This window comes from Parasteatoda tepidariorum, chromosome X1 (genome assembly GCF_043381705.1).
Source record: "Parasteatoda tepidariorum isolate YZ-2023 chromosome X1, CAS_Ptep_4.0, whole genome shotgun sequence".
Classification (NCBI taxonomy): Eukaryota; Metazoa; Arthropoda; class Arachnida; order Araneae; family Theridiidae; genus Parasteatoda; species Parasteatoda tepidariorum.
Window position 1 is genome coordinate 21,619,535 of NC_092214.1, and position 12,064 is coordinate 21,631,598.

The window sequence follows — 12,064 nt, forward strand, 5'->3', positions numbered from 1 at the left end:
TCTTATTGTTGTTGTTGCTGATTTACGTCGCACTAGAGCTGCACAATGGGCTATTGGCGACGGTCTGGGAAACATCCCTGAGGATGATCCGAAGACATGCCATCACAATTTTGATCCTCTGCGAAGAAGATGGCACCCCCGCTTCGTCAGCCCAATGACTCAGCCAATGAAGTCGAGCACTTTACGGTAGCACAGATTAACGAGGACCACTACCGCACACCCTCAGTCCCTACGCAGACTGATGTTGTTATCTTATATTTCTTGTACAAATCAATTTGCATGACTTAAATTTTAAAGTAGTTTTTGAATTTTTAGAAACAGCTTTCAAATCTTTCTTATATCATTTTCAGTGTTAACGCAAATAATGATTTAAAAGTTCAATAAAATGAAATTTGACAAACTGACATTTTCAAAATTTTTCTCGGCCATTAAGGATTTACTACACAAAACGTTTGTTTTACACAATTTATTTAATTAGTTTCAGTTTCTTTATAACAAAGCTCTTTTTATATAAAAAAAATTATGCTCTCTGTTAAAGAATATTGCATTTATTTCTGATATTAAACACAACTTTCAAAACTTTATATTAATATATTTCTTAAATTTTCTCGTGCATCTTTATAGCGACGCAAAGCAAAATAGCTACCTAATAACTTAAATTTTCTCAAATGTTTACACTTATTCAATGAAAAATAAAAAGTTAAATTTTCCTTTCTCTCTCGCTTTATATTATTTATTTATTTATGCATTTTTTTCAATTTCCTTATTGTTCCGAATTTAATATTCTAGTGTTGTATGTTTTTATTAGTTATTTCAACATATGTTGTTGTTAATTTACGTCGCACTAGAGCTGCACAATAGGCTATTGGCGACGGTCTGGGAAACATCCCGGAGGATGATCCGAAGACATGCCATCACAATTTTGATCCTCTACGGAGGGGATAGCACCCCCGCTTCGGTAGCCCGACGACCTGCGCGCGAAGTCAAGCACTTTACGGTAGCACAGTTTAAGGAGGACCAATACCGCCCACCCTCGGTCCCTACGCAGGCTGATCCAAGTGGTCACCCACCCGCACACTGACAGTAGCCAGTGATGCTTGACTTCGGTGATCTGCTGGGAACCGTGTCTTAACGATCAGTCCACTATTTCAACATATGGTTTCAACATATGGATTCAATAAATAGAACGCCATTATTTTGAATATAGCGTCGAAATAATGAGAAGAACGGGTTATATATATACATAATTATTTCATATAAAAGATCCCTCATCCCCCTTTGCCCCTCCCTTTTAAGGCACTCTGCACGGGACTGGTGGGTACAGTCTGCTCCTACAACAACTTCGGCCGGTGTTCGAATCTTCGTGTTTATTTGATTTACATTTTCTTAGATCGTATGTTATGCCAACTGTGTTTTTAGACTTAACCCTTTGCGGTTGTATTAAGTTTATACATGGGTGTCATGATGGTCGGAATTAATTTACTTAAACACAATTTATGAAATATTACTTCGAATTCTATGAAACTTGTCACCTTAATGTAAAGTAAGAGCAGTATGGTTCTTTGCTGTGGTGACTTAGAGTAGATATACGACCGCAAAGGGTTAAAGAGCCGGGAAGTAATTTACAGAGTTCTGTTACCTTGTTACCAGAGTTACCTTGTTTTTGCAAAATAACTGAGTCTTCCGCTTCGTATTTTCCTGTATTTACTGGAGTTTCCCATTTTTTGTTCTTTGTCTTACAGTGTATCTAAAATGACAGAAATACAAGGTGTCCTAAAATTCATAAGAATTAAATTTGATTGAAAACATAGATTTTCATATAAAAACTGTGAACTTTTTATAGGTTTTTGAAATACGCACTATAGGGATATGTATAGATTTATGAGTAAATGAGCTGACATATGAGCAATTCTACAAATAAGCGCCAATTAGGAGCTAAAAAAAAATGTTTTTTTTTTGGGGGGGGGCAATAAAAAATAGAAATTTGATTACACTAACAATACTGCGTTAATTCGATAACAAATACCTTTTAAATTATCTAATCTATTAAGCGATACTATATCAGCACTGTTCGTTATTTGTTTTAAGTTTTTCAGAAAATTCTTATTTTGCACAAATTTAGTAATTCCCGAATAGCAAAACTCGTATTGTTTGNGCAATTCTACAAATAAACGCCAATTTTTATACTAAAATATAATATTATAGTATGAAATCTCTATAAATACATTTTAGAGAGTATAATAATATTATATTTATGTAAAAATCGTTTTATCTGAATAAATGGCTCAGATTTATTTGAGTATGTCAGAAAGAGTATGTCACATTTAAAGTATGTCACAAAGAAAAAGTTTCATGTTCACGATTTTTTCTTGCCTTTTTAGGGTGTAAAAAAGAAGAAAATTCATGTAGAAATAGTGTGCCCCCCAAATTTTCCAAATTTTTTTTTGGCCGCCTAATTGGCGTTTATTTGTAGAATTGCTCATATACGTCCTCTTTTGCAGAAATTTTCAAAGACAATTTTGTATAAATGTGGTTGGTTTTTTTCAATATAGCACCTAATTTCCTTCTCTAATGGTTATGGGTTTACTAGCATAAACAATTTTAAAAAGAAATATAAGATAATGGTCCTAATGTGTGAAATCATATGATCTGGATGGCTAGTTTTGATCACTAATTGAGAAGTTATACAACCAGGGAATGAACCAACAATTCTTAAAATGTTTTTAAACAATAAAAACGCGTTGTGCTTTCTCGTACAGGGCTCTATTCTTAATAGCCCAGATCTATCAACTGATCTACCACATCTATTTTATTCCACAAATGGAACAATATTCAAATCTTGCTCGAATTTTCGAACATTCTTTGCATTATAAAGAGAGAGGCATTACAGGGGGATTAAAACCTGCTCATTGGCTCCAAGATGTTTCATTTGTATCGAATGCTTAAAAGACTCCGTTTTCCCGGCTCAACTTAATCATCAAAGGAGAGTTGAGGGAGAAATCTAAATATGCTTTTAATTATCTTTATTTAATTTTCGCAATTAAACTGATGTTGGATATTTACTTTATCTACAGTATCTTTTCGAAAAATTCAAAAGGAAAGGTCGTTGCTAAATTAGAATGAAAGAAATATACTTGGCATCCTTTTGGAATTTTATATATTTTCTAATTACCTTTTAATAAAACATTTCTTTAACCAACAGTTTTTAAAAGCTAGTTTAGTATTTTAAATGTCTTTTCTTTAGATATTCAATGATAATTGGCTATGCTTGCTTAGAAAAGGCTCTGCATTATTGCTAAAAGGGGGTTGCGAGTTGCATTTGCCCTAACCAGAGCATTTTGGGCATCCTTTTTAGGGTCGAGATCTAGATGGCTGGCTTTTGTTTGATTTTGTTTTGTGTCATACCTTTTGATTTCAATGAGTATTACGCAGGATTAAGTATGTGTAGTTTAACTATTAATTAGTAATTATTATTATTTTTATTTGTAATATCAATATAAGCTCAAAGTAAATTTCAGTAACATTTGCTTAGTATTAGGTGAGCCAGAAAGTAATGTCGTTTCTTCGCATTAAATATTCGTTAGTCTTAAAAACCAATTAAATTTTTTCGATCCATTTTGATTCATTTTCTATCCGACATTGAAAGGTTGGTGCTAGCGTAGTTGAATACATTATTGATTAAAAATAAAATCTTGATAACAAATATCAAATGCACCGAAACGACATTACTTTCCGGTCCATCTAATATTTCTAAAGATAATAGAGAAAATCTGTAATATGCTATTTTCATAACTGCTGTGAGTTTGTAACTGTTATTCATGACTAGTTTCATGACTATTCATGACTAGTTTTCCTCACCTTGTTTTTTTTCAGCTCCTTCGATGCAAATTTTGAAAAAGACATAAAACTCTTTAATGAAGATAAGCTATAGATTTGTGGAAATAAAAAGTTTATTAATATTTAAAAGGTTCCTCTAACTCTGCATTATCTGTGCTGATAAATGAGAAATATTCATTGATTTTGATAATTTTCATTTAGGTGGGAAAGAATTCTCACAAAATTGGGGATTTTTTAAAAAGTTTAATAATTTTTAAAATATTTAAGTTTTTATTCCGTTCTCAAAACGAGATGGCAATATAGTATACATTGCACTTGAAAATTTCAATTTTCAGTTAGTGGCCAGTAGACTCTACTAACTTCTTTTTTCCTCAAGAGTCTGCGACTGATATCGATTTTAAAAGCTACTTTTTTAAAAATTCCAGAGTCTTTCTGCATTGATGTACCTTTATTGTTAAACGATTTTTGGAAAAAACGATGGGAAAGCGTGTCCAACTGTTTACTTAATTTAAGTCACTCCCTTTTTAATTGATTCGCCACGTGGCGAGTGGTTATTTTCAGGTCCAGTATACAAAGTTTAAAATTATAGCTTCGCTTCTAGTTTAAGGCAGGGCTTTTTATTATTTTCCCGGGTGAAAGAGTTTCGAAAAAACTTTATTGTCAAGGCATATTTATAATATAAAATTAGAAGCTTTTTCTTTCATTTAAAAAAATGAAAAATAGTAATTTAGGAGGAAAATTTTATTTCGATTATTCATTATTGATTACTTGAATGTTTCATTTGAAGGAATGTTTAAAAATAAGATTAAAAAAAAGCGACAATTTAGTTTATTAACTAATAATATATTTCTTCAGAAACTCTTATATATTACTATTTTATTAAAAGTTGATGTCTGAAATCAAACTTTTCCTAGTGTTTCATTTGTGTGGATTGCTTAAGGTGATTTTCTCTAGAGTAGATCATCACTAATTACCTTTCAGGAATGTTTTATTCAGTTTTGAGTTCATTTAGAAGGGAAGTTTGAGTAAGTGACTTCTTCTTAAAAGATCCCAGAAGAGGGAAAAAATCCTTTGATCCTAGGGAATATTGAGTCGCTTTCGAGGCTTCGCTAATCTATATATAATAAGTGTGGAGTGGAGGGAAATCTCTTCGAATTAGGGAATTAACTTGTTATGCAGAAAGGCAAACGAAGAAACGGATCCACGCCAATCATTCGCCGCCCCTGGTTGCTATGGTTACGGGAAGTGGTTCCGTGCGCAGTGATGCGGATCTTGAGTGTATAAAGGGAGGACGGTATAAGCAGTATCATGAGAGAGAACTCGAATAATCTTGGTGATGAATAGACATTTGGAACAAATTGGCTATTGTATCGAGCGCCGGTGCTTTACGCGTGCAACCTGACGCAAAAGGTTTGGGGTGGGTGGGGGCTAAATGATTGGCTTTCCCGCATGGCAGAGCGGACGCTAGCGGTGAGTGGAAGCCTTTTATTCTGGCCGACGCAATGCCTCTATAACCCTAGTAATTTAACGCAATTTGTCACCAAAGCCTTGGCGCAGTCCGTCGGACCCTTTAATTGGCTCCCAGAGCGCGGTAATTTGAAAATAAAATGGCCTAGTGAAACGAGCCTTGTAATGGGCTTAAAACTGAGCATTAGCAGTCGCTCAAAGAGCGCAAAAGGAGTTTGAATCGGGAGGGGGGGGGGCACTCTCTCTATCGCAAGTGCCCGAAGGAGAAATGAAGGGTTGGGAGGGGGGGGCCTAGACAAAATCACGAGGAAAACCTCTTTCTAAGCCACTCGATCCTGAGTTCCGCTGAACTGAAAATTTTAATTTCCCTCAAGTAAAAGTAGGGAACTTAAAGATGATGCCTAGATCTTCGTCCTCTTTGGGGAAGAAGATGGGTTTTTAGGGGTGTGTGGGGGCGGTGGTAAATGAGCGAAAAATGTCTGAGTGGGTGTGGAAGAGGCTGGGACGAGAAAGAAGTTTCCGTAGCTTCCAAAACCTTCTATTATGGCTTAAAATTTCTGACATCATTTGCTACATATTGAGAATATTATGAACGACAAATATCTCTTTCCTCCGTTTAGAAGCTCTGTTAAAGACTGAGGGTTAATTAGTTAACCTAACGCAAACATTCATCAACAACCGTTTTGTTCGCCTTCTCGCTCTTAAGTTTATAATGGATATTTTAATTGGTTGAAACTCATTCTTTCCAATGACTAAATGGACTAATGTCTTATGATGATTATCTATTTAGAAAGCTTTTGAAACACAACACTCTTTCTTTGCTAAATTATTGAAGACAATCGTGATTTTAATCTTAATTTTTTAAAATGATAATTAATTTTTTTCAAAAAAAAAAAAGAACATTGTTTGTACAACCATGCACTCGTAAAATATGTTTGACTTTCAGAATTTAACCAAGAATTAATTAGTTAACCTAACAGAAACATTCTTCTAGAATATTTCTTTTTTTGTTCGCTTCCTAGCTCTAAAGTTAAGAATATATGTTATAATTGGTTGATACTCATAGGCTTTTATTCTTACCAATCTCTAAATAGACTAATATGTAATGATTGTGATCAATTTGGAAAGCGTTTAAAATAAAAAGCTTTTTTTATTAAATTTTCGTCATGATTTTAGTTTTAATTTTTTAAACTAACTTTTTTTAAAAAAGACATTGTCGTCGTAACTTCATGCTTTTACTTTACGTTTGATCTTCGAACTATGAATTGATTAATTAACAAAAAGTAAACATTCATCAACAACCTTTTTATTCTCCTCCTAACACCTAAGTTTAGAATACATGCTTTAGTTGGTTTAAGTGGCTGAAAATTATTGGTTTAGTTGGCTAAAAGGGCTAATGATGATTATTCATTTAGAAAGCTATTAAGAAACCAAAATTTTTTCTCTGTTAAATTTTTGTTAATAATTATGATTTTAGTCATAATTTTTAAAAACAAGTTTTTTTAAGGTCATTGTTTGCGCAACATTATGTTTTTACGATGCATTTAGTCTTCAAAATTTTAACTGAAAGTGAATTATTTATCTGTTACAAACATTTATCAACCTCCGTTTTACTAGCTTTCTAGCTTCGTAAATAGTTAAACCTCATTCTTTCCAATATGTACCTAAATTGACTAATGTCATATCAGAATTATCTGTTCTGCAATCTTTTAAAGCGCCTCACTCTATGCTAAATTTACGATGACAATCAAAATTTTAGTTCTAAATTTTAAAAGTATTTTTTCAAAATAATTATATTGTTTCGCAGCATTTTACTTTACATTTTTGTTTCCAAAGTCTGAGAAATAAAAACTTTCTTATTTTTCAGAAAGGTCATACATTAAGAATTTTCTATGCTTTAGTACGAGGGTTTCCAAACTTCGGTGGCAAGCATTGATTATCTTTCATGCGTGACATCCTGAGAATCATCATTTAATTTTGATTTTATTTAAAATTTTTATAAAGAGTGAATAAATAATAATTAAAGGACATGGTGGCTCAGGGGATAGAGCTCTCACCTCCTAATGAGGTGACCCGGTTTCGAATCCCAGCGATGACCTGGTCGATACGAATTCCGCACCCTGCTGTAAAATATTCTCAGTGTTTGAAGGATCATAGGTTAGAGTCCCCTTGCCATCAGGCTAACCATGAGAGGTTTTCGTGATTTTCCTCTCCATGTAATGCAAAAGGTCCTTCACGAAGGTAAACTTCTCCCAATACGTGATCCAGGAGTCCCCTTGTCTTCTGGATTGGTTTCAAAGTTGCAAGGCTATGGAGTTGAACATTGGTAGTCGTAAACTCAAAATTTGGTCAGTTGTTCAACTACTGTAATAATAATAAAATAGAATTAATTAGAGTAAACACAATAACTGATGTATATGCTGAAAATGTAGTACATTTTCATCTTAATTAAGGACTTTTGCGCAAATAAATTAAATTACTATGAGTTAAGTTCTCACGCGCAACGCACCACACTCTCTCTTGCAACATTTTCTAGGTTGTTGCTTGAAGACCACCTTTAAATAGTATTTATAGAATCCTTATCAAAAATAAAAGCAAAACAGTATGCACAGAGGGGGACCTCAAATTAATATTTAAGCAAGGAAATCAAAACCATAATACAGGTGGTGTTATTAAGGGTGGTCCTTATGGAACATTTTTTATGGTTCCGTTCCGAAAGTCAGCGATCATTTCAAAGCTTCATCACTTTGGTAGGATGAGATAACTAGTATTTAAATGAACCGATATGATTAAAATGCCAGATAAGAGTAAGGACGAAAAAGCTAAACTGCTTAAAAAATTTTTAAATACTTACAAAGCCATGAAAAATACGAAATTTTTGTTAAATTTATTACGCCGAAAAAAGAGGGATGACTGACTTCTTCCTGATATAATGTATTTGCTGGATAAGTCTTGGCCCTTGGAACCTACTGAATGAGTTAGTATGGCCTTTGGACAAAAAATTTTTTGTGCGAGGCCCCTGTTTTAATAAAGTTGTTTAGGTTGCTGATCCCCCTCTTGAAAAACATTTTTCTGCTCTGTCCATTCCAACCTCATGCATTTCAAATCGTCTTTGAGGTTTAATTTATTCAATGGTCTCAAAGGCACTACGAATAGAAAGTGCAGATATTTTCTTCTAGGATTGATCTAATAACAATACAATGTAAATTACATACCCATTTAATATGTTTCTGATCTGTCCATTCCTACCTCATGCATTTCACGTCGTTTTTGATGCTTCATTTCTTCCATAATCTCAAAGATACTACGTTATAATAGAGAGTGCTGATGTCTAGGATTGATGTAATAACTCCTGAATATACAATGTGAATTACATGCCCATTTAATATGTTTTGAAATATCCTTAGACGTCGGAAAGTCTTTCGGTACTTGGATGTAAATGTTTCAAAAACAACTTTTAAAATCATAAGTTAACATTGCCAAAAGCATATGGTTTAAAGAGGGCAGAAAAAGTGTTAGATCGAGAATTGAGGAATATCCTGAAGAAATTTTCCGAAACTTTCGCAGTCGAGTACAAAAGTGTAACTGTGTACTTAAGGTAAAAGTTACTATTAAAAGTGACCACGTGGTAGTTTCAGGAGTTAACTCCAGAAAATTAAAAGCTGCACCGTGTAAACATTGGTAAAAATGCAACGCTGTTTTCATTAAATGTTCTCATACATAACATAATATTGTGAATAAGAACATTCATCATGTTCATCATCGTTCTGATAATGATGAATATTAAATGAATAAAAGTAGTAAAAAAATGGGTTAAAAAGAGCTTCAAAATTAATATTATTGTTCAGTAAATAATTTTTACTTAATGAGGAGCGTACTACATCAAGTTCGTTGCTTTATTTTAATCTTATATACCACAACACTAAGAAACATACTATAATATGCGTATAACAACATGTTGCGTCCCGCAGTGGACTGATCGTTAAGACACGGCTCCCAGCAGATCACCGAAGTCAAGCATCACTGACTACGGTCAGTGTGCGGGTGGGTGAAAACTTGGATCAGTCTGCGTAGGGACCGAAAGTGTGCGGTATTGGTCCTAGTTAAACTGTGCTACCGTAAAGTGCTCGACTTCCTGCGCAGGTCGTCGGGCTACCGAAGCGGGGGTGCCATCCCCTCCCCAGAGGATCACATGTCTTCGGATCATCCTTCGGGATGCTTCCCAGACCGTCACCAATAGCCCATTGTGCAGCTCTAGTGCGACGTAAATTAACAACAACAACAACATGTTGCTCAGAATAGAATTCTAATCATGTTGTGCAGAACATAATCAAAAATACATAAATATGCCGTACAGTTTTCTAATTTTTTTTTAATCTTTTTTTTTCATTATTATAATTTTCTTTATGAACTCTATAATGAAATGAGTATATGGATTATTTAATTTTTTTTAGTTCTTTTGTTGCCAACGGAATATTTTTTAAAGCTATCATAACTCTAGCACATCAGGAAGCCCGTTGGAATAAATTTCATCCTTTTTAATGGGAAATATGACTTTTACATTTTTTGAAACTTTAAGAAATTCAACTTATGAATTTTATCGTTTTACGTTCTTTATCATATTCTTACGGCTTCTTTCATACCTTCATGAATATTTCACACGGTTATAAAACTTTTGTTAATTAATATTTTAAAATTGTACAATAATGAATAATTTAAAATTTCCTACAGTGCGCTTTTCCGATTTAAGTATAATTTGATACCATTGAAGTACATAGAAATAAATAGCACAACCAATGACCTTATTTATTCGCATTTTAATTAAAAACAATCCTGTTTTCCCTAACAGATTTGATTTCCTTAATAAATAAATTAGATAAATATTTTTTTGAAAAAAATTTACGAATACAAACTTTGTAACGTAAATTCTTGAAAGCTACAAAAATACAATTCAAGAAAATAATCAATTACATACGTTAATTTGTGCTTTAAAAGAAGGCGTAAATTGAAAGTGAGAAAAAAAGTTAATGTCTTTAGAAGAAATTTTTAAAAGTAGAAATTGCTTAATCAAACATACAAGTATTTTGAGAAGTAATTAAACAATTTCTGAAATCTATTGGTACAAATTTATCTTCAGAGATTCATTTCCCACTGTGTTCTTTCGTGTTGAGATTTGTAATTTTGAAAAAAAAACAGCTAGAAGGTTAGCAATGCTTCTGAGTATATATATNGATAAATTTTAAACAATTTTTAAAAGGCAAAAAATGATATTTTCAAGAATTTATTAGTTACAATATATGTTTCAAATTTTTGAATTTTTTTCGCTTGCTTTGTAAAATATACTGCAATATAACAATTCTGTGCACATTTATGTTCCAAGTTACTACGTATGATGATCCTAGGTAGGCACAACATATGATACTTCAAAGTATTATGTTGCACCTTCGACTAATTTTCCTTACTTACTTTTTTTAAAGTATGTGACAGAGTTCTTCTACAAAAATATTTTATTAATAGAAAAAAAAATATAGTGTAGATATTTCTCATAAGCCTTCTAAGTTATTTGGATTATCATATTCAGCAAAAAAACAAATCAAATAATGAAATATTTTTTTTAGCTCCTAAAATATGTATTTTAAGATTAATTAAATATTTAATTTCTATTTTAATGTCAAATTTGATGATTTAGTTTTTGTGTATTATGAAACTCACATTTTAAAAAAGATTTAAATAATAATCTATTTTAATTATAAAAAATACTGCACTTTTTTCCTAATGAAAAAAAAATTATTTAGCGAAAATATGATGCTTTAAATCCAGTAAAAAGTTTGAGCACTGTATTCAAATCTTTGATACAGCTTTGAGACAAAAAATTTTTACTTTTTGGTGCGCTAACTGGCTTAACTAGTACTGGTTTTACCAATATTTGCCAATGATAGTTAAACCCAATAAACACTTATAAACAATTCTTTATCTTTCATAAAAAGTTTGCAACGAAGCTATTTGAAATTCTTAAAAATTAATATGGTATTATGTATTTTTAAAAGGAAATGAAGGGATTTTCTTAAAGCGTAAAATATAATGTAATGTTCTTTTCCTCTAATCGATGTAACATTTAAAATTGCGAAAATAGTAGCAAGTCTTGGTTCTTTTTCTTCCCAATATTTAGCAAGTCATTTTTATAAAGTAAAAGTCAGATTCTCTGAAAGAAGGAAAACAAATGCAAGTTTTAAGAGAAGAAATCGATAAAAGAACATTTTCGTTAATTAACATAGAACGACTATCGTCATTAACGGAGAAAAACGGAAAAAAAGGATAGGGAAATTTTCTCCCATACGTGAAACTTCCCCGCATTTCGAAACTAGTTAAGTTGACGAACACGTTTTCTAGAAATCGCACCCTTGCAATTAATATTTTACAACATAAAGATGTTTCATTGATCCACAGGAAATAACTCTCGAAAGGAAAAAATTCTAAAAGGTGACTTGAATAGAAATGAAGCTTTTCCAAATAACAACTTAGATAATTCGATAACAAAACAAAGATAGAAAAGAAATATTTTTTAAGGCAATTTTCACAGTTTATGTATTATAAATCAGATATAAGAGCTTATAATTAAGTGATTTTTGTTATCAAAGTTAGATGAATTAAAAATTGAAAAAAAAAACAAAACAAAGCATTTTACAAGTTAACTGATAAAAAATGTAGTTTTAATATTGAGGAAAACTCAATCTATAAATTTTATATCCATGTATATATA